The sequence below is a fragment of the Ictidomys tridecemlineatus genome, unplaced genomic scaffold (genome assembly GCF_052094955.1).
Source record: "Ictidomys tridecemlineatus isolate mIctTri1 unplaced genomic scaffold, mIctTri1.hap1 Scaffold_96, whole genome shotgun sequence".
Classification (NCBI taxonomy): domain Eukaryota; kingdom Metazoa; phylum Chordata; class Mammalia; order Rodentia; family Sciuridae; genus Ictidomys; species Ictidomys tridecemlineatus.
The window spans coordinates 270228-292474 of NW_027526172.1; the positions used below are offsets into that span (position 1 = coordinate 270228).

At 33.6% G+C, this 22247-nt stretch overlaps 1 long non-coding RNA gene across 1 annotated transcript; it reads left to right on the forward strand.

Annotated features, from left to right (window-relative positions):
- The first annotated feature begins 5883 nt into the window (after nt 1-5883).
- LOC144374932 (uncharacterized) lies at nt 5884-21344 on the forward strand. Its single transcript, XR_013434167.1, has 4 exons — nt 5884-5947; nt 13610-13663; nt 13981-14035; nt 21275-21344. It is a non-coding gene; the product is annotated as an uncharacterized LOC144374932 (long non-coding RNA).
- The last annotated feature ends 903 nt before the right edge of the window (nt 21345-22247 follow it).

Genomic DNA, 22247 nt, shown 5'->3' on the forward strand with positions numbered 1-22247 from the left:
GGTGTGTTAGGATTAACAAGGGGTCTCTGGGAGCCACATGTGCATTACAAGTGCTGCCAGGGATGCAGACATCATGGAACAGCAACAGGATCACTGACACCCTGTGAGGGCTGTGAGGAGACTGTCCAATTACATGACTTTGAAGAACAGCATTTTGTCATAGGAACTGTTTTATTTCTGACCACTGGGTTTGTTTTTAATCTTGTAGACATAGAATTGTCTAATTGACTTTGTTTCGTTTTCAAATCAAATACAGTATTTAGGCCAAATTTTTCACCTGAAAGGAAGCTAATCTACATGCAGTTGTGGTGTGCATTTTTCTTAGACTCATTCCTAGTTCCATTTTATGATCTTACATTTGTTTTGTATTTCTTTTATTGCTTCCATCTTTAAACTCTTGTTATTTTGTGTTTTATTGGGGCTAACTTACCTCTTTTCTGAGCAAGAGAACTATAAATAAAATTACCATAACTGTGATATAATGATAATGTCTGTATTTTTATAGTGCCCTAAAATTTATGACAGCACTCATTTTACATTACCTCAGTTAGACTTTTCAGGCAAGCATTATTATGCCCATTTTAGAGTGGAGTAAAATAATGTTCAGATTAAGTGACTTTCCCCAGATCTTATCCTGTAATAAGCACTAAGTATATTGGGAAGTAAGTACAGGCTTTTGGACTAGCTGTTGCCTGGGCTGTATATTGGAGAGTGGAGGAAGGCAGGTTGGGGCATTTCTGTACAGAGCACTGAGTACCCTGCCCTGGTGGAAGAGTTTGCTTTCATTTGCTAGGCAGTAGGGAGTGTTGAAGTCTTTTGTTTTTGTTCTGGACAATGCTGAGACCAAAGCACTTATTCTAAAGTGTTTAACAGCTAGTTAGAGACAAAGAAAATATTAAAGTTTTGAGCTTTGGTTATCCAGAGAAGAATAGTGCTGTGAACAGATAGTTGTAAGGAAGTTGAGAATGGGTGCTTTTTGGGGAGCAAGGTAGGAATTTCATTTTAAATGTGTTGCTTGAGACATGATTGGATGGATCTTACTAGGTTTTAAGTTCCTTGTGAAAATTGAATTTTTTTTTAGTAAATTAAATGTGATAAGCATATGAGTACTAGCTAGGGAGATATGTGTTCATGCTGCTGCTGCTGTGTGGACTGAGTATTTTAATAAGTTCCAGACATCTTATTTTGACTCTGGTATTGACTTCTACAGTTATTTTCCCCAATAATAAGGTGGTCACAATACCAGTGTAGAAGGGATGCTGTGGGGAGTAGCCAACTGATGGTATAAGCATTTTTAAAGTACCATAATAGTTCTTCTTACATGAGCACAAGAGTAAAATTAGCAGTTTTATTACTTGTGTTGCTGTAGAAGCTTAGAGGCTGGTGGAGTTTATACATTTCTGCTTGCAGCCAGCAGCCTGGGGAAAGGGGTGCACCCTCTTAGTGCTTTTCTGAAAACTGTGCAGTGTAAGCATTGCTTTGGAACAAATACAAACTCATCCTTGAGTTCAGGCTTTTCCTGCATTTTTAACCTTTTACTGCTTCCCTTATGGAACACAGCTCAATGATTCTGCTAAGGAAATCCCATCACGGACCCACCTCAAACATAGCATTTCTTTGAGCAGGTTTTATTCTTAGAAGATTCCCTAAAACTTCAAGACCTGTTTCAGGAGGGTGACTGTGTATTATTTTGAAGTTTTCTTGGGTCCTTCTTCCTATGCTCCTCCAAGCTTGTCCCAATTTGAGACCTGTGACATGGCGGTATACCCACGTTTTGGCCTGGCTGTAATGTTTGGGGGCTCTGCTGTAATGTTTGGGATGTTCTGAGAATCTTTACTTGCACTGACCGCCATCCACCTTCCTGTGGAATGCTGGGTGTGAAAAGGGCACTGGGATTTGAGAGACCTGGGTTCTGTATCATTAATTAGTTGCATAGCTTTGGGACATTTCTCTATGGATTTAAAAAAATGCATTTGTAAATTAAGGAGCTTGTCACGCTATTTATTTATTTGTTTATTTTATTTTTGGTGGTGCAGGGGATGAACCCAGGGCTTGCTTGCTGCCACTGAACCACATCCCCAGCCCCAGTATCAGACTTCAAGAAAAAGTAGAGCTTTTTTGATTGAAGTCCAGGGTAGGAGCAGGGGCAGTGTCCTTTCTCCACTTTTACATAGTAGCCCTGCCCTTCACAAGATCCTGAGGATTCCTGTAGAGCATGGTTTGAAAACTTTCTTATTTATCTTTTTTTTTGTGGGGGAGATGGTACCAGGGATTGAACTCAGGGGCACTCAACCACTAAGCCACATCCCCATCCTTTTTTATATTTTATTTAGAGATAGGATCTCACTGAGTTGCTTAGCACCTTGCTTTTGCTGAGGCTGACTTTGAACTCATGATCCTTCTGACTCAGCCTCCCAAGCTACTGGGATTACAGGTGTATACCACCAGGCCCAGCTTTATTGTTTATCTTAAGGTACCTATTTATCCACATTCTATCTCTGCAAATAGCCAATTTTTTCAAGCCTGGATCCTGTTTTAACTCTGAATTTACTTCATTTGTGTTCATTTAGCTAATTCAGCATTTCATTATACATAGCCTTATTTTCTTCTCTGGTTAATTATATAAGTAAATCTTGTCTCAAGAACCTTGAGAGCAGAAACCTGCTTCTAGAGACAGAATAGGCATTTAGGGTTAGGATTAGGTTGGGTTAGGGTTAGGGTTAGGGTTAGGGTAGTTAGGGTTAGGGTCGTTAGGGTTAGGGTTGTTAGGGTTAGGGTTAGGGTTGTTAGGGTGAGGGTGAGGGTTGTTAGGGTTAGGGTTGTTAGGGTTAGGGTTAGAGTTGGGGTTGGGGTTTAGGGTTGGGGTTGGGGTTAGGGTTTGGGGTTTAGGGTTAGGATTAGGGTGAGGGTAGGGTTTAGGGTTTAGGGTTAGGGGTTGGTGTTAGGGTTAGGGTTGGGTTAGGGTTAGGGTTTAGGGTTTTGGGTTAGTGTTGGGGGTTAGGGTTAGATTTAGGGTTAGGGTTAGGGTTAGGGTTAGCATGTATTATGATTTTATTCCTTTTTATTGGTGAATTTACAGTATTAAATTGTATGGCTGTCTCATGTTTTATGTGCCTATTGACTCATTAGTTGGTTGATATTTGAATTTTGGTTATTATCAATAAAACTGCATTGAACATTAATGTCAATATTTTATGTGGACATATTCTTCATTTCTCTTGAATAAATACCTATAAGTAGAATTGCTGAGTCATATGTTCAGTTTGTAACTTTTTACAGTAGCTGTCAAATTTTCCAAATTGGGTGTACCATTTATATCTCTACCAGCAGTATGAAGGGGTTTTCTGTTTCTCTGTATAGCAGCATTTATTATTATTTTTTTGATTGTAGCTATTATCAGTATACTTAACTATAGGTTTAATTTACATTTTTCTAATGTCTAATAATGTTGAATGTCTTTTCATATGCTTATTTTTCCCTCTGTAAATCTTGTTTGTGAAATGTCTGTTCAAATCTTTTAACTATTTTTTAAATTGAATTATCTCTTACCTATTGAGTTGTAGGTATTCTTTACATTTATGTGGTGCTGAGGATCGAACCCAGTGCCTTGTGCATGCTAGGCGAGCACTCTACCACTGATCCACAACCCCAGCCCTGATTATTAGTATTTAAACAGGAGTTGAAAGCTATACTTTTTTTTTTCCTGACAAGAATCCTGCTTAGGGGCTGGGGCTGGAGCTTGGGCTTATTGGTAGAGTACTTGCCTAGCATGTGCAAGGCACTGGGTTCCATCCTCAGCACCACATAAAATAAATACATAAAATAAAAGGTATTGGTTCCAACTACAACTAAAAAAATAACAAAACAAAACTATTTAAAGAAAAAAAAAGAATCCTGCTTAGGTTGATAGCCACACTTAGCAAATTATATGTAGAAATATTCAAATAAAGAAACTATTACACTATAACTTCCCTGAACTCAGGGATGTATAGTTGACATTGCTAAGGGTGTATAGACCATGAATTCCTTTAAGAGTCCACATAGGTCAGCAAGAGTTTAAAAAAAGAAAGCAAATCCAGAAAAAGGATAATGGGCCATATTTATTTGTACCTTCTCCTGCATAAGAATTCATAAAACTGTGAGACTCTGAGTAAGTGAATGACATTTTAGGAAAATATATTGTGTGGTTTCCAGCTTTGGAAGCAAGTAAGTAAATGGATGAAAATTTGACTAACTCTCTTTTTTAATTGCCTTTTTCTAGCTAGCACTTGCTGCCATTCCTACTCCTATACCTCAACCAAAATAGCAATCTTATTTTCAAAATCTTTTGCTAGCTTTTTTCTTGCATTTTTTTAGCATATACCATAAAACTCACTATTTTAATGTGTATAGTGAAGTGGTCTTTAATGTATTCACAGTGTGTTATAACCATCACTATTGTAATTCCTAAAAATTTCTCCTACTCCCAGAAGAAACTTCATACCTCGTGTCAATCATTCTAAATTTCTCCATATCCTGGCAAGCACTCATCTGCTTTCTTTCTCTATGAATTTACCTTTCCTGGACATTTCATGTAAATGGAATCATATAACATGACCATTTACATCTGACTTTTTTTATATAGCATAATCTTTTTGAAGTTCATTCATACTGTAGCTAGCATATTGTCTGAGTTTCATTCCTCTTTATGACTGAATAATACTCTACTGAATATATGTACCACGTTTTGTTCATCCATTAATTGATGGACATTTTGGTTGTATGACTTTGATTATTACAAATAATGCTGCTATAAAAATTTGTGTACATGTGCTTTGTGCGAACATTTATTTTTAGTTTTTTGGATGTATCCATCTAGGAGTTGATGGAGCATACAATTCCTCTGTATTTAACTATATTAAACTTTTCCACAATGGCTGGCACCAATTTACATTCCCATCAGCAATGCATGAGGGTTCCAGTTTTTTCCGTACTCTCCCTACGCCTATTATTTTCTTCATCTCTTTTTTTTAAAATTATATCCATCTGCATGGGTGCTAAGTAATTATTTTATGATTCTGATATGCATTTCCCTGATGTCTAATGATACTGAATATCTTTTCATGTGTTTATTGGCCATTTTTATATCTTGTTTAGAAATATGTCTAATCAAATACTGTGTCTAAAATAGGTCTTTTTTTCCCCTCTTTCTTCATAAGAGTAAATTTTTGCCTTTTACTGTCTCAGAAATAGCTTTGGATCTTCACTGTTGAGCTTGGACTAGCATCATAAATTCATCCTGGAAAACTCACTCAAGGCCTACCTGCCATTTTTAGATATGATGATAACTGAGCAAGCAGTATTTTCTGTTTTTGATTGGTGGACGGCTTTTCTTTATTTTCCATTAAAAATGTTTCAAAAGCATATTTTGATGGAGTTATTGTCATGGCTGTAATTTGGATTTGGGCAAATCTTATTGGGAAATTAATTATGACAGAATGATAACGTATCTATGGTTGATACTCTTATTGGTGCTCACTGGAAGTGTTAAAGTAGAATCTAGAAAACTATTTATTGGTTGTTTATAGAAGAAATTAGTGCATAATAAAGAAAGTTGAATTATGTGCTTTTTGAGATTCTTTGCAGCTTTAAGATTCTGAAATTTGTCCCAGTGAAATGGTATGAAAAGTATCTTATTGCATCATTATTTTGTACAAACTTTTTTTGTAAAAAGTTTGATTCTCAGGATAATGTAGATTTGCCTTGAAAATGTGGAATTACTTCAAAAACAGAACGAAGTATTACGTACTTTATTGTTTTTAAGAGATTTAATTTGTTTTACTTTGTTGCAGTTGAGATAGTTTGCTTTCAGTTCTTAAAAAAAATGTTTTCTTACAGATTAGTAAGACATCTACAAAAAAAGGCCCAAGCTCAACACAATAATTCTGAATTCACAGAAGAGCAAAAGGTACCATCAAATAATATCTAGATATATTCAATTCCAAATGAAATTGCTCTTGAGTCCATTAAGCAGAAAAATAAACAAAAAATTGTTATATTTAAGTAAAAAAAATCAGATTGATCATGCTTTGCCTAACATTAAGTGAACATTTATACAGATATATAACTTATCACTTAATGAATTTCTTTTCTTAACTATTTAGGTCTTATTTAACTCTAACGGAAGTCATCCACACTTTAGTTGAAAAGCATGGGTAACCCAAAGACTGGAGTTTGTTCCGAGTCACTTGGAAAAACAGAAGGATTGGGAATAAGTGCATTCCACCTCAATGCTTAACTCTGAATTTTCATAACTCTTTATGTATCACCTCTCAAAGCAAAAAAGAAAACACACACAAAACCCCCCAAACCAAAAAACAAATGGAAAAAAAAATAGGTCAAGTCAAGAACTTGGCATACAGACCTGTCAGCTAAATAAACATATAAGATTGCAAAATGTTTCACTACTGTTCTTTCTTCCTTGAATTAAAATTTTTGTATGTCAAGTTGATTCCCTGATAGAGATTATGTAAAAGGGAATACTTTAAAGTAACTTATTCTAAAAGAAGAGAAGAAATGGGAGGAAACAACTCCCATTTTCTCCTGGCTCAGAGTAAGTAGTGTTAAGTCAATTTTTAATCTTGTAGATAGTGAAAAATATGTGTTAGTCTTTTCTTCATCTCTTTTTTTGAATAAATTTTATTTTATTTTTATTTATTTATTTATTGGTTGTTCAAAACATTACAAAGCTCTTGACATTTCATATTTCATACATTAGATTCAAGTGGGTTATGAACTCCCATTTTTACCCCAAATACAGATTGCAGAATCACATTGGTTACACAGCCACAATTTTACATAATGCCCTATTAGTAACTGTTGTATTCTGCTACATTTCCTATCCTCTACTATCCCCCTTTTCCTCATCTCTTAAGAAAAGGCAGTGTGAAAACCCTGGTGACCTAATTCAGTCTTATTAATACTTTTCTTTTTTTGCACAAGGGGAAATGGGAGTAATTTTTTGCATAACTTTTTAATTAAACTTAAGCAAGTTTTTAATCCATAGGCCTGTGTTTATTGATTCTTAGTTACAGGAGTTTGGGGAGAAAAATCCCCCAGAGGGTTAGCCGTATTTCTTGCCCAAATATATTTGTATTTTTAAAATATTTAAAATCTACTTAAAAAATTATGTTACTACAATTTGAAAGGGTGTTTTTCTTTTTTCCTTAGTAAGTGCTAATATCCACAATAGATTTAAGAGACTTAGGATATTAGTCCTGGAAAATAATTATCACAAAGGAAATAGCTGATATGCTTAAGGAAAGGAACAAAGACTATACACTATCCCACTTCTGTAAGATTTGTGAAATCTATCTAGGAACTGATTAGGAAGTGATCAGCTGGCATCATTGAATTAAGACTTAAAATATCTAAATCTTGATGAATAGAATCTTAGATATCCAGGTACATAAATTAATAGTTAATAAAGTATGTTATGAATATGAAGACAATAAAAAATGTAAAAAAGTTTTAATGATCCCATATTTTAGTGACCTGTTTGCCTTCAATTAGTTAGATTTCTCCAGCATTTGTTGCTCAGGAGTAGAACATGTGAGCCACATGGCCTGAGATTAAAGTCTTTTGACCTCCTAAAACATTTTAAAATTACAAAACAAACAGGTTAATATCAAAAAATGAACCTTGTTAAGTGATGAGGAAAAAATTAACTTTTTCTTTATTTTCTTTATTATTCTGAGACTAGAGTTGTTGTTGATAATGCTATTGATTCTTTAATTTATAGCTGTTCAGCTTGTCTTTGGTTATAAAGACCCCCAGATCTTGTACTCCAAAAGATCCAGGAGGCTGCAGGACCTAGAGGAGAGTGCTGAGACCTAGAGTCAGAAGACTTAAGTCTTGCATCCTGGCTTTGGCTCTGGGCCTGGTTTTCCTTATATAAGAAATGAGAGATTAGAGAACTCTTAAGTGACTTTAAAAGGTCTTTCCTTCCTAAAACTCCAGTGACCTCTACCTGTGAAGTGGTCTGTACCTCCTCCTTTCCTGGAAGCCTGATTTCTGAGGAACATATTATTTATAATACCTGCCCAGGAGGCATTTCTGGCTGCCAGGTGTAACTGCAGACAGAGCTGCAGTCTGTCTATTCCTTGGTCTTGGAGAAGGACCCCAAGTCATTCTGTTCTACCATATAAGGCAAGTTTTATGCATTTAAAGGTTTAAATTTCTGTGAAAATGCAAGTGAAATATTCACAACAGACAGAAACACTCATGTTGATGTATAGGCATTATATGATTGTTCCATAAGAAAAAAATTATCAAAGTCTTCAGTTAATAATGATTAGAAAAGAGAGGTCTTCAAGACATGTTTTAGGAAACACTGGCTCTTAAAAATTAATAGATTGTGTCTGTGTCTGTGTGTCTGTGTGTTGTGCTGAGAATGGAACCCAGGTCCTCATGCTAGGCAAACAAGCACTCTGCATATCAGTAAGCTACATCCCCAGCCCAATAGGCATTACTTGCACACAGTTTGTGACTTCTCTGGACTTTTAATATTCTAATGTGTATGTTGGATATTTTAAAGAGTTTGGTTGTACAGTATTTTAAAAATTATTTGCTTTTGAAAAGCTCCCCTCCTTTCTTTACAGAATATTTCATTGGATCTAGTGTTCTAAAGAACATAATACAGGAAATTTTGACACATACTGTTAGATCTGCATTAAATACTATGCCTATACATAAGCTGGAGAGAAAACTGAATAATATTTTTCTCCAAAAAGGAAAATAGAAAATGCTTTTAACCTTATTCTTTGCAAAAATATTGTTGTATTTTGAGTTATATTTCTTATGCTTATACTATTTCATGTATTGATAGCAGTGACAAGTTATATAATTATGCCAACCATTCAGTAGTTAGTGGAACTTTGAAAAATGTTTTTGGTTTTTAAAAACTAATCTTATTACTAAAGTGCTTTCTTTATGAAACTTTTTGCTGTCTAGTTCACAGTGAGCTCTCAAATATATTTGATGAATAAATGTTTTATTGGACCTATTATTGATATTTACTTTATATTTATTAAAATAAATCCTAATTTTTAAGAGAATAACGTATTTTTCCAATATTTATTTTATATCTAAAGAATTCTAAAGCAGAACTACTAATCTGTCTAAGCCATATTAATTGGTGATAGAATAAAAACTTCACATTTATTTCCTATTTTTAATATTCTCAAAGATTTCTAGTTAAAACAAGAGTTTATGATTCTTACTTGATCCTGTCTCACGATTAGTTCACTTAGTTTCATTTCAGTTTTCAATAGTTTTGTCATTATAACAAGTGGGTTTAGTGGCCAACAAAAAGCTGCCAAAAGCTTTCATTCCATGGAATTCCCTACTTTGGTGTTGTAGATTTTCTCATGTAAGTTTCTGGACAAAATAGAACATCCTATCTCATGACACTTAGAAAGTTTTTTCCTATTTTGAATCAAACTTGGTGGTAATGAGAATCCCAGAAATATATACTTGTTTTATGTTTTATCTATTCCACCTTTCTACTTCCACTTTCTCTCTACCCCAGTGTTTTCTCTCCCCCAACAGCTAGATGGAAGATGAGTGGCTGCTTTTAAATATTTAAAAGATAAGTCTGGATTAAGTAAGACTGTACTGAATTATGTTTATTTTTAAACTCATTTTATTCATTACATAAATTGAATACATTTTAGCAAAATTAATTTAGCTCATTAATTGTCCATTTTTATTCCATGTTTACCTTTAACTGATCTTTAGAGCTCTCAATTTTCTTAGCAATGACAAACTAAAGTAGCTAATACTCTAAAAATGATACTGTTTTCTGTTTCTTATCATATTAGGTATGAGCAATTAATTTGAATAAAATGCTAGTGATTTAAGTCTTTCTAAAAATCAAACATCACTTCAGTGCTTGGTTTAATGTACATTAATTAAAGTAGTCAATACTTATACTCTGGCATATGTGAACTTGTGCTTCTTTATTACTTTTCTGAACTGTTCATTTTAAGGAAGGTGACACTGTTTCAGTAGCAAGCACTTGATTATTGACATCAATAAATTCTACATGTTTTAAAAGTTATTGCCACAGCTGAAATAATAGTGTTTCACTTATTTTTTAATACTGAAGCTGGGTGTGGTCCCTTAAAATAGTTATGAATAAGGCCGGTTGGTATTTTGCCATAGTTCAGTACATTTATATATAAAAAGCTATTGCCTTTGCTTAACTTAAAGAAATGTTTAAGTGATAATAGTTTGTTAGTGGTCTCTTATTGTTCAGCTACAACATTTTTATCTTAAATGTTTGAAGTGTGAAATAAAATGGATTTTAAAGTCAAGAAGGAAAAAAGCTAACTACAATTTTGAAGATTAGCCCATTGATACATCTCAATACAAGCAAAATTCTTTTATAAATCAGTTTTGAAAGAATATAGTAAGTCATATATAAATGGAATTGATGGAAGTGTGTGGTTTTATTGAATATCTTGTGTGTTGTATAGAAGGCATTGATGACTGGGACAAATTACTTAACCTGCCTGTACTTCAGTTTTCACACCGGTAAAATGATCACAGCTAATTCAGAGTTGGGGAGGATTAATTAAATTAATGTTTATCAATCATTTAGGAGAGCCTATAAGTAAGTGCTCATTAGTTATTAATAAGTGGTTAATAATTAATAGTATTTGTTATTAATAAATTATTTGATTATTATATTTATACTTAATTATTTACTAGTTTTGCTGGAGTTGAGTGGTATATTGAACAATAATGATTGGGGATATTAGACTTTATGTAGAAAAGATTGCTTACTGCTGGTTTCTATACATAGCTATTTAAGAGGATGAATAAACTTGAGTATTTTGCAAACTATGTATAAACATAATTTTCAAATGTAATCTCTTTTCAGATTAAAATTGCATATTTTCTAAGATTTTATATTGAAATTTTAAAAAGATTATGGAGATAATTAAATATTATTACTTGTGTGTCTGAGAGGCATATCTTGCTCAATAATAAGTTTTTCTGTGAGTTGCTATCCTAGCTGTTTGTTGAAGATTCAGTAATTGAAGAATGTCCACTAGCCTAAGCACCAGAGGCCAGGACAATACTGTTACTTCCCTTTACTCCTCTTTTACCTTTCAAAGAACATTAACCAAACACAAAATCACCAAATCCCCAATTTACTAAACTTTTTGTAAGTCATACAGAAAATACATTCAGAAAAACATGTCAGTTTTTTTCCAAAATATGTCATTTTGTAAGCATTGTAAATGTTTACATTGTAAATGTTACACAGTTCTTTGCTTTTATTATCTAGACTTATTCCTAAACACATTTCAGAAATATCTTTTTTGGAAGGACCTAGAAGTCTCAGTGGCATTGTTCAGCTGCCTGCCCTGATAATTTCTTTTATGATTCTCATGAATCTCCCCTTTTCATGTCCACCTTAGCTATTCATATTCTTATTCTGAATATTGTTTAGACAGTTTAAAATAACTTAAATGATTTTTCCTTCAGTTTTTCCCCTTTCCTTTAAATTATGTATGCATTGCATACCTGTATCACAACAGTCAAGGGGTTTTTTGTTTGTTTTTTAGAAAGTATCACTGTGTTGCCCACACCGGCCTTAAACTCTTAGGCTCCTGCCTTAGCCTTCCCAGTAGGTGGTACACGTAACTATGCCAAGCTCACAGCAGTGTTCTTAAGGGCATGTCAGTTAAAAAAAAAATAAAAATAAAAACACACTTCTATGTAACTTATTGTTAAAGAAATCCTAGATTCCTCAGCAAGGAGTTTGTGAAAGGTCCATTTCAGAATGACTATGCCCTACTTCACTTTACTTTTCACACCCATCCCTCTGCTTTCAGTTCGGGATTTTAAGTAATTGAACCTTGACAATTTTCCAAACTCTTTGATTTGGAAATCCTCCCTAGTCTTTGGGACTGGATTCCTAATATAGATCATGTTCTTTTCCTTTAGGACATAAAAGGAACTTATTTTGCTGAAGCTTATAGATTGAATGTCTCTCTTTTTAATATAGTGATTTGATATATGTTTTATCACACATAATAGAACATGAGCATATTAAAAGCAAGGACTGTACCCTATCACATGTGTTTTATAGCTTATTTTATAAAACAGATTGACTGTAAAATTTGCACCATTCATCACAAATACTAATTTTGTTAATATTGCCTACGTTTTTATACAAGTCAGAATTGAGCTTAAATCAGAATTAAATTAGACCATTGTGCTATCTTTCAGATATCTTTTAGTAAATTTCAGGCTTTATGAGAAGATGGTTGGAAGGGAAGATGTCAAAACTCTCTTTTCATTGCCCTCCCCCTTTTTAATTTTCTGTTTTCTTTTTTTAAAGTTAGTATTTTGTGGCTAGAATTGTAGCTCAGTGGTAGAGTTCTTGCTTGCCCAGCATGTGTGAGGCACTGGGTTCAATCCTCAGCACCACATAAAAACAAATTAATAAAATAAAGGTATTATGTCCATCTACAGCTAAAAAAAGCTATTTTAAAAAATAAATAGTCAATATTTTAACTTACAGATAACAAAGATAGTACATATAAATGGGGTAACATGTTTTGATACATGTATATATTGTGTTATATTTAAATCCAGTTAACATTTTCTACTCACATATCATTTCTTATGTTTAAAAACTTACAAATTTTTTTCTTTTTTCTTTTGAAATGTAGGATGCATTTATTTATCCCCCCACTCAACCCTACTGTCTCCAACCACTGGTAACTACCATTATACTTTTAGCTTCTATGAAATCAGCTTTTTTGTATTCCACATGAATAAGATTTTGTGGGTCTTGTCTCTGTGCCTGGCTTACTTCATTAATATAATGATCTTGTTCCATCGTGTTGTTGCAAAGGATAGGATTTCTTTATTTTTATGACTGAATAGTATTCCATTGTGTATATATAACACTTTTTTATCCACTTATCAGTTGATGGACTCTTAGGTTTCCATTTCTTGGCTAATAAGAATAGTGCTGCTATGAATATGGGAGTGCAGGTGTCTCTGCAGCTTACTGATTTCCTTTCCTTTGGCCATATATCCTGGAGTGGAATTGTTGGATCATATCACAGTTCAATTTTTAATCTTTTGAGGAACCTCCACACTGCTTTTCATAATGGCTATCTTTGTTGCCCTTTAAATCATATCTAGACCTATCACCAAACCAAAATTGATTTAGAATTGGTTGTGGCATATTAGTTTAGAATAGAATATATACTCATCTCTCTCCCACTTCTCAGCCCTTTGTCTTCTGATTCTCTTCTCTAAAATCTGCAAGGTGCTAGAAAAGGAATAATAATTTATTTAAAGAAGTATAGATCTCTTTTGTAAAGTTTTTTAAATTGTAGATGGACACTATATCTTTGTTTCATTTATTTTTTTTTAATGTGGTACTGAGGATCGAGCCCAGTGCCTCACACATGTGAAGCAAGTGTTCAATCACTGAGCTAAAATCCCAGTCCCTATAGATCTCTTATAAATAAAAATTCTTGATTTTAGTAACTGACAGTTAAAATTATCTTGGGATTTATAGCATTTTTTTTCCCTACAGAAAACCATAGGCAAAATTGCAACATGCTTGGAATTGCAAAGCGCAGCTTTACAGGTAAATGGATTTTTTAAATGAATTATTCTAAATTGTTCTGATAAGATATTAGACATTCATGCCCAAAGTAATATTATCTCAGAAGGGTTTTATAACAATTGGAATTGATCAGCTGAACTCACACTTAAATGATTTAGTTCATACTTTGTAAACGGTAGAAATAAAAGATATGATTCTAATTTTTTCTGTTTCTATTAGCTTGAATATTCCAAAAATCAAAAATATTCCAAAAATATTTTATTCTTGCCATTTAAAAGACATAGGGTGCAGTGAAATCTTTGTAATGAAAAGATATAATATGCATATTTTAAATTTAGTCCACACAGTCCCAGGAAGAATTTAAACTGGAGGACCTCAAGAAGCTAGAACCAAGTAAGTTTTGTTTTATATTTTTTAGTGATATTCCTATAGGAAGAGAGTTTTATCTGTTGTGAATATTAAGATTGTTTAGCACAGAAAGTGATTGGATTTATTTCTCTTATTTTTTGGTGCTTTTAAAATTCCTACAATATTTGTATTTTTAATTACCATTTGGATTTAATCTTTATTATAGAATATATATGTTGTACTTCATCTAAATATCCAAATTAACCTTTAATTTGTCTTAATGGCTTTAATAAGATTATAATTATTTTGATAAACATTTTCAGTAGAGTCCAGTAGAGAATATAAGGTTACAGTCATTAATGCCCATTCACATTACATGTTATTGAAAACTACAGTCTGAATGTTGGGAATGCATTACAAAGTGTTTTTTTGTTGTCTCCATTTTTTTCCCTTCTTCAAAATTTTAAAAAGTAAACAATTCCTTCAGTTATCTTGTTGGTTAGGATATTCCCAAATAAAGCCTTTCTGCTGTTTCAAATGATTGCTCTCTTAGAACTGTCTGCAGTATGGGCAAAGGCACAGTGTGAATAACTGAATGAATGTAAGTTAATGTAGCCTTTTTAAAAAACATTTTTAGTTGTAGACAGATACAATACCTTTATTTTATTTATTTGTTTTTATGTGGTGTTGAGGATCGAATCCAGTACCTCACACATGCAAGGCAAATGCTCTACCAACTGAACTATAACCCAGCTCCTGTACTCTTTTTTTTATTGAGATAAGATTGCACATCTCAGTGCATTTATGTGACTAGGGAATAGTAGATTTTATTTATCCAACTAAGTAAGATTTTTAAGTAGGGAATCATAAAATCAAAGCATTTTCAAACAGAAAGGAGTCTCAGACTTGTGATCACATTCTCTATTGAGGAAAGAAATGAAATGATTTGTTTGTCCTTTTTCACTTCAATCTCCAGTAACTGAGCCGGGCCTAAATCTCAGAACATTTGTCAGTGTATCTCAGTTCACACTAGTGCAATCCTTTTAATGTAAACATGCTTTGAGTAAGAGGTAAAAAATTAATTTAAGAACTAAAGAAAGCCTTGCACAGTGGCGCATGCCTGTAATCACAGCTGCTCTGGAGGCTGAGGCAGAAGGATATCAAATTCAAAGCCAACCCTAGCAAAGCAAGGCACTAAGCAACTTAGTGAGACCCTGTCTCTAAATAAAATACCAAATAGGGCTGGGGATGTGGCTCAGTGGTCAAGTGTCCCTGAGTTTAATCCTAGTACCCCTGCCAAAAAAGAACTAAATAGAATGTTCCTATAAATTCCACAAAATGCCAATATCTAATTCATTATAGCAATTCTAACAAAGACATATATTATTGAGATAGCTGAAATGTGATTGTATTGCAGATCCAGGATAGAAAAGGATTCTCAGAGTATACTGAAGGGGATCTGATTTTCTGTTGTTTGGGTTGGAAAAGAGAAGTTAACAACAACAACAGACAACAACAAAGGAATGCATAGCGGATTTGTTGTGATTCTGGTGGCTTTTCCATAGTTTCAGATGATCATATTTCATTTCTTCAGAACACCATCCTTCTGAATATGGCAAGAATTCTGTCATTTTAATAGTTTTGGTTTCTTTATGTAATCCAGATCATAAAGTTTTGTTTTCTTTGTGGTTCTGGGGATCAAACCCATGACCTCACACATGCTAGGCAAGTATTTCACCACTGAGCTACATCTCCAGCCCTAGATCATAAGAGTTGGAGATGTTATAAGAGACACAACTTATATTCATAAATAGTTCTTATGCCTATATCCAATGTATATAAGGATACTAATCAATGTAATATTTCTCACAAATTTTGGGAGTTTTTTGTACCTAAAACTTTATTTCTCAAAAGCATTAATAAATACTTTGTATAAGATTGAGATATAATTTATATAAAGCACAATTCACCAATTTAACATATCATTCAATTTTTTTAGTAAATTGGAAGAGTTATGCAGACATCACCACAATCAATTTTAGGACATTTTCATCACCACAAGAAGAAACCCTATTCCCATGAGCAGTCATTCACTTCTTGCCATCCCCCTAAAATCCCTTCCAATTCCCAGCCCTAGAAAACCATTAGTTTGATTTCTGTCTATAAATTGTCCTATTGTAGACATTTTATTTAAATGGACTCATATGATATATGATCTTTTATGACTGGCTACATATAAGATTATTTTGAGAAAAACACATTGATGGCTTTAAATAAAAGATTGCAACAGTTGTTTATACGGTGGTTCTACTGAAAATTATGTTTGTGTGTGAGTGTGTGTGTGTGTGTGTGTGTGTGTGTGAGAGAGAGAGAGAGAGAGAGAGAGAGAGAGAGAGAGAGAGAGAGAGAGAGAGAGAGATGATGCAGGGGATTGAACCAAGGGCTTTGGGCATGTTAGACAAGTGCTTTACCATAAACTATGTCACCAGCCCTCAGTTTTTTATGATAAAAATTATTAGGATTTTGGCTTCTTATTCAGTCACTATTTCCTATTAGTTGTTTGTTTCCAAACAAAATTTAAGAATCTTATAGATACACAGAGTGGCCGTAAAGACTGTGGATGTTTATTTCATATATTTATTATCTCTTCTCTTCCTCTGAGCATGCTCAAGTACTTCTATTGCCTCACAAGATCTTTCATTAATTGCCTTTTTTTTTTAGAATAGCATCTATATGCTAAGCACTCGAATCCTCTCAGTAACATTCTGCTAAGGACAACACCGACACTAGCTTGTAAATCCCAGCAATGAGTTTTAGGGTCACCTGGATTGGTTCTTTCACTATGCTATTAGTAATACCTGTAGTGGTGCTGTACTACATCATTCCTAAGTACAGCTCTCCAGTTCAAATTCCTAAGAAATTATTGACCCATGTATTAGTCGAAGATCAGGTTAAAATCTATTACTTTTTTGGGTTTTTAAAAAAGATTTGGAATAAAAATGGAAAGAGTATTTTGGAGATTTACTTTATTATACTTTATATAATGTTTTTCATTTGTACTTTTCCCTTCTTGATAGTTATCTTTTTAGATGATTTTAATTTGCTGTTGCTTCTCAAAGAAACATAAGTGAGTATTCTGTATTTCAGTAGGGTAGACTCTGTAATTTGGAATTTATCCAAGCAGGGCACTTGTTGTGAGTAAATTATTGAGTTGGAATTAAATATTTTCTAAAAATTGGTATTTAGTAATATTTCAGATTAAGTATACTTCTTCAAGCTTTCTTTTTAAAACGTTAAGCCTCTTCTAAGGAAAATAGTGAATTCTAACTTTTAATATTTTGAACTTAACTGGTTTCCTTTCTTTTAAAAAAAGTTTTTTTTTAAATTTAATGCATGTGTGTGGTGCTGGGGATCGAACCCAGGGCATTTCCCATATAAGGCAAATGCTCTACCACTGAGCTACATCACTAGCTCTTGGCTGGTTTATTAGGCTGATGTATTCTTTACTTGAACATTTTGAAATCTTTTAAATTCTGTCTGAAAATACTAAAACTATGATTGTGAAAGTCTGAGCCATTTTTTCTTATGTTAATTGCAGTAATGTACTGCTGCTTACTCAAGCATATCTCCCCACCACCACCCTGCAAAATTCCCTTCTGTTAAGCCACCCTTCAAGGCTTCACAGAAATTCCACCTCTCCCTGAAAGCTTTCTCTGCTGTCTCTATAGAGGTATAATTAAACTCTGCCTCCTCTCCTGTATAGAATCATTTTAACTATCCATTGTCAGATTCTCACATGTGTTATTTTCACTTGTATTTGTTTTAGTCCTCAAAGAGATTATGAATGGACTCTTCCCCCACCCCAGAGCCTATTGAATGCTTTAAGTGTAGTATGAACTTGGCAAGATTGTGTTGAGTTAAATAGATTTGAATGTTTTGAAGGAATCTTTTCCTATAATTTAAAAAATAACCTTTCAAAATTAAGGCAGCTGCCCATTTTCCTACCACAAAAATGAAACACGTCAGTCACCAAAAGCAAAATGCATTTTGATATTTGCCTGTGTGTCATCTTTTGAAGGTTAGCTTCAGGAGGTTGGTAGGTCTGTGCTCCAAGAGAAAGGCTGGGAGTGCTGAATTTTCCATGGTGGAGTAGCATCAGATGCCTGCCATGTAGTGATCCAAAGTGTGTAAGTCCTACCAAATCAGCCAATGAATCTCCAACCCATGACATGCTTCATACTTATGATAATGTCTTTTGTAAAATTCAAGCTCCTCTTGAGATCCTCCTAAGACATCATTGCTAGTATTGGTAGAAAGAAAACTCTATGTAAAGTTTAAGCTATTTTAAAAGAACAATAGAATCTGTTATTCCATAGTTGTTGAAAATGTAAACCTATAATACAGTTATAGAAAGTAAAACAGAATTTGTTTTAAAGCTATTTAAATTTGTTCTAAAGCTATTCACATAAATTAAATGTTTCATAGTACTTTAACTTGTAAAAATAATATAACAAAGCTATTATTCTAAAGCAAATACGTCCTCTTCAGAGCTTTGATACCAAAGAAATGAAAATACTATTTAATTATTCTGTTACAATACAAATGCAAGATAACCACTGAGCCACATCCCCAGCCCTATTTTGTATTTTATTTAGAGACAGGGTCTCACTGAGTTGCTTATGCCTCACTTTTGCTGAGGCCGGCTTTGAATTCTTAATCCTCCTAAGCCTCTGGGATTACAGGTGTGCACTACCACACTCAGCCAAGATATTCTTAATAACCAAGATATTTTTCAACTTTTTTGTTTGTTTTTGACGTACTGGGGATTGAACCCAGGGGTGCTCTACCACTGAGCTTTATTTCCAGTCCTTTTTATTTTTATTTTTTAAAACATTTTTAGTTGTAGATGGACACAATACCTTTATTTTATTTATTCATTTCATGTAATGCTAAGGATTGAACCCATTGCCACATGTGCAAGGCAAGCACTCTACCACTGAACTACAACCCCAGCCCTTTTATTGTTTTATTTTTATTTTGAGACAGGGTCTCCCTACGTTGCTTAGGCAGATGAACTTCTAGTCCTCCTGACTCAGGCTTTTGGTACCTGGGATTACAGACACATGCCACCATAACAGGATCAGCTTTTAAAAATTATTGTTATATACATTTTTAATGGTTGATTTTTTTGCTCATTTTATTAAACTCTTATTACAATATGATCATTTCTGTGTGTTTGTTTCTGATATGAGTGAGACATGATCTTTTTGTTACCTGCTCCCCATTCTTGGTATCTATTCCATTGTTGTGTAAGTGATCAATATTTATTAATATTACTTATTAATATTGAGTTGATTTAATAGTTTAGTAACAATGATCATGCAGAAGTATAGAAAAGATGTTCTTGTATTAAAAAATAAACAGTACTTCTTAGTGAGATAAGAAATATTAGGATTCTAGTCAACTAGATCAAAAAGGTCATGGAGAGAGTGAATGTCCATTTTAGATTTTCCCTTGCCATTTTGTATACATTTATTTAGGCTGTAATTCTCTCAATAGCCTGTAAAGGAAGTAGCATTCTTATTTTAGAACTGGGGAGATTAGAGTATTTATGTAAATGTTCAAGTTATTGTTGTAATTGTAGTGCTAGGTTTTGATTTAAACCTTCTACTTTGATCTCCTGCTGCTTCCCCTTTGCTTGTCAGACTTAAGTTCCCACAGTCCTTTCTGTGCCTTGAATAAGGCAAACTGTTTCCTACTTGGAACCTTTGTTGTTGCTCCAGCCTGTTCTTTAATACCTGGGAAGCCTTACGCTAGAGCCACTTATGGATGATTCCTCTCATCTCAGGTCTTGGCTCAAATGTCTTCTTACAGTTTAGTTTTGAAAGGCACCCTGTCTACCTTAGCTACTCCACCAAGTTCTCTCTGCTTTTACACAGCATCCTGTTTGTATCCTTCATACCACTAATCACATCTTACATTATCTTGTTTATTTGTTGGCATATTTATTGTCTACTTTTCCTTAGTAAGGTCTAAGGTTCAAATATGAGTTCTTGATTACTGTGTATCTTTAGCACCTAAAACAGTGATTGGAACATTGTGAGTACTCGGTATGCATTTGTTGAGAAGAAGAAAGAGATAAAGGATGAAGAAGAGCTAAAGGGAGAGAGAATAAGAGTGAGTAATGAGAATCTAGGTACAAGTTTCCAACTTCTTTCTCACTGGATGATTGACTCCTATTGGAATAAGTTATGTAATTACAACCTGTTCTTTTTGAATTTCCTTATTTAGGAACCCAATATGCCATACTCCTTTTAACTGAAATCTGCAAGACTCCAAAATTAAAGTCTGAGTAATTAGAGTAAAAACCATGGGTTGCCCAATTAATAATGCTAAATATTCACCTTGAAATAATTGCAGGTAGTCACTAGGAACCCATAAATTGGGAAATGAAACAATAAATTTCATAAAATACTTTTCCAGATACAGATAGAATTGTAGAACATGTGTCTGTAGGCTTACATGCCAGAAAGTAATCAACCAGGACACAAGAGGTGATAGCATTATGTTGTTTGATGACTTCCCTGCGGAGAAAGTCTGCTGTGTGTGTGTGTGTGTATGTGTATGTGTGTGTACACACGTGTAAATATATATATATGTATATATATATACATATATATATACACAAACACACATATATATATATGTGCATGTATATATGTGTGCACACATATACAATAAATTTCATCATAAAAGGAATATTAGAATTATAACCTTGCTGCTACAAACCTTACCAGTGTGATAAGTATTGAGGGAAATCTATTTAGGATAAAGAATAAGATGTGATTATCTATTTCTCTTTAATTAGTCATCTTCAGTATCAATCTTTTAATTAAAATACTTCAGGAGAAGAGGTATTCTCTTTCACTGTACCCCATATCACCTAGAACTTTGTACATTGGAGAACTATTTTATGGTTCATTTTCTATGAGGGCTCTGAGACTTTCCTTGGAGATCTTACAGTACTCTGAAAATACTGGTACCTGCAGTCCACTATGGACATTTTTATTTTGCTAAGACACTCAGTAGTCAATTGCAGAGTCTTAAAATGATAGTGAAGCTTGGAATTTAAAATACATATATTAATGTGTGCTTAATACACTATAAAATATGATTAAAAGTATCAATTTAAGATATAACATATAAGACTAACTAATATATAAGACTTACATAACATGTAAGACTAAGATATAAGACTAATGTTTGTCTATGTCTTTATTCTAGTCCTAAAAAATATTCTCACATATAATAAAGAATTTCCATTTGATGTTCAGCCTAGCCCATTAAGGTAAATAAATAAGCATCCATATTTTGTCTTCTGATTTTATTATCTATTTTATGCCTGTTTTTCAAATATTTCTGTATTTTTTCCCTATCAAATTTGATATTGGTGATATGACTGTTACCATTGGTAGCAATGAGATGATTGACATTGACATTTATATCAACATCAACCTAATAATCATCATCTTATCTGGGAAGTTAGTGGCTATGAGGGTTAGCTGGTGTATTAAGTGGAGTAGCTCACTAATTTTTCTGTCCTTTTTTATATAGGAGAATTTTAGCCCCTGGTGAGGAAGAGCATTTGGAATTTGAAGAAGATAAAGAAGAAGGTGGTGCTGGAGCAGGGTCTCCTAATTTTTTTCCTGCTAGAGTGCCTGGTGGGTACAAAAAAATGTACATTATATAATTCAAGGTCAGGTGTTTGGAACTTACTTTTGTACTTGTTAGTGGCGGGTAAAACATCTCCAGGTTTGCCAATCTTAAGCAAATTATCATGGCCATTCTGTTAGCGGTAACTATCGGTTTATTGTGAAAGTATCTTACTATTTGTGTCAGGGATCCTCAAAACATCCCATGTTTAGTGATTGGCTAGGAAGACCCACAGGACTCAGCATATAGTTGTACTCACAGTTGTATTCTGAGTCATTACCACAAGAAAACACAAGAACAAAATCAGCAAAGGGTAAAGGCACACAGGCAAATTCCAGAGGAAACCAAACTTCTAAGAGTCCTCTTCCAGCAGAGTCAAATATGTACTTGATTCTCTCAACATTCTTTCACACCTGTGAAATGAAAAAATATTGTCTATTGGGGAAGCACTGTAGAGATTCAGTGCACAAGACACTTATTGGGGTTAGCGTGAACCAAAACTACAGACTCCAGGAAGAAAGCAAGTGTTCAGCACAAACCATAT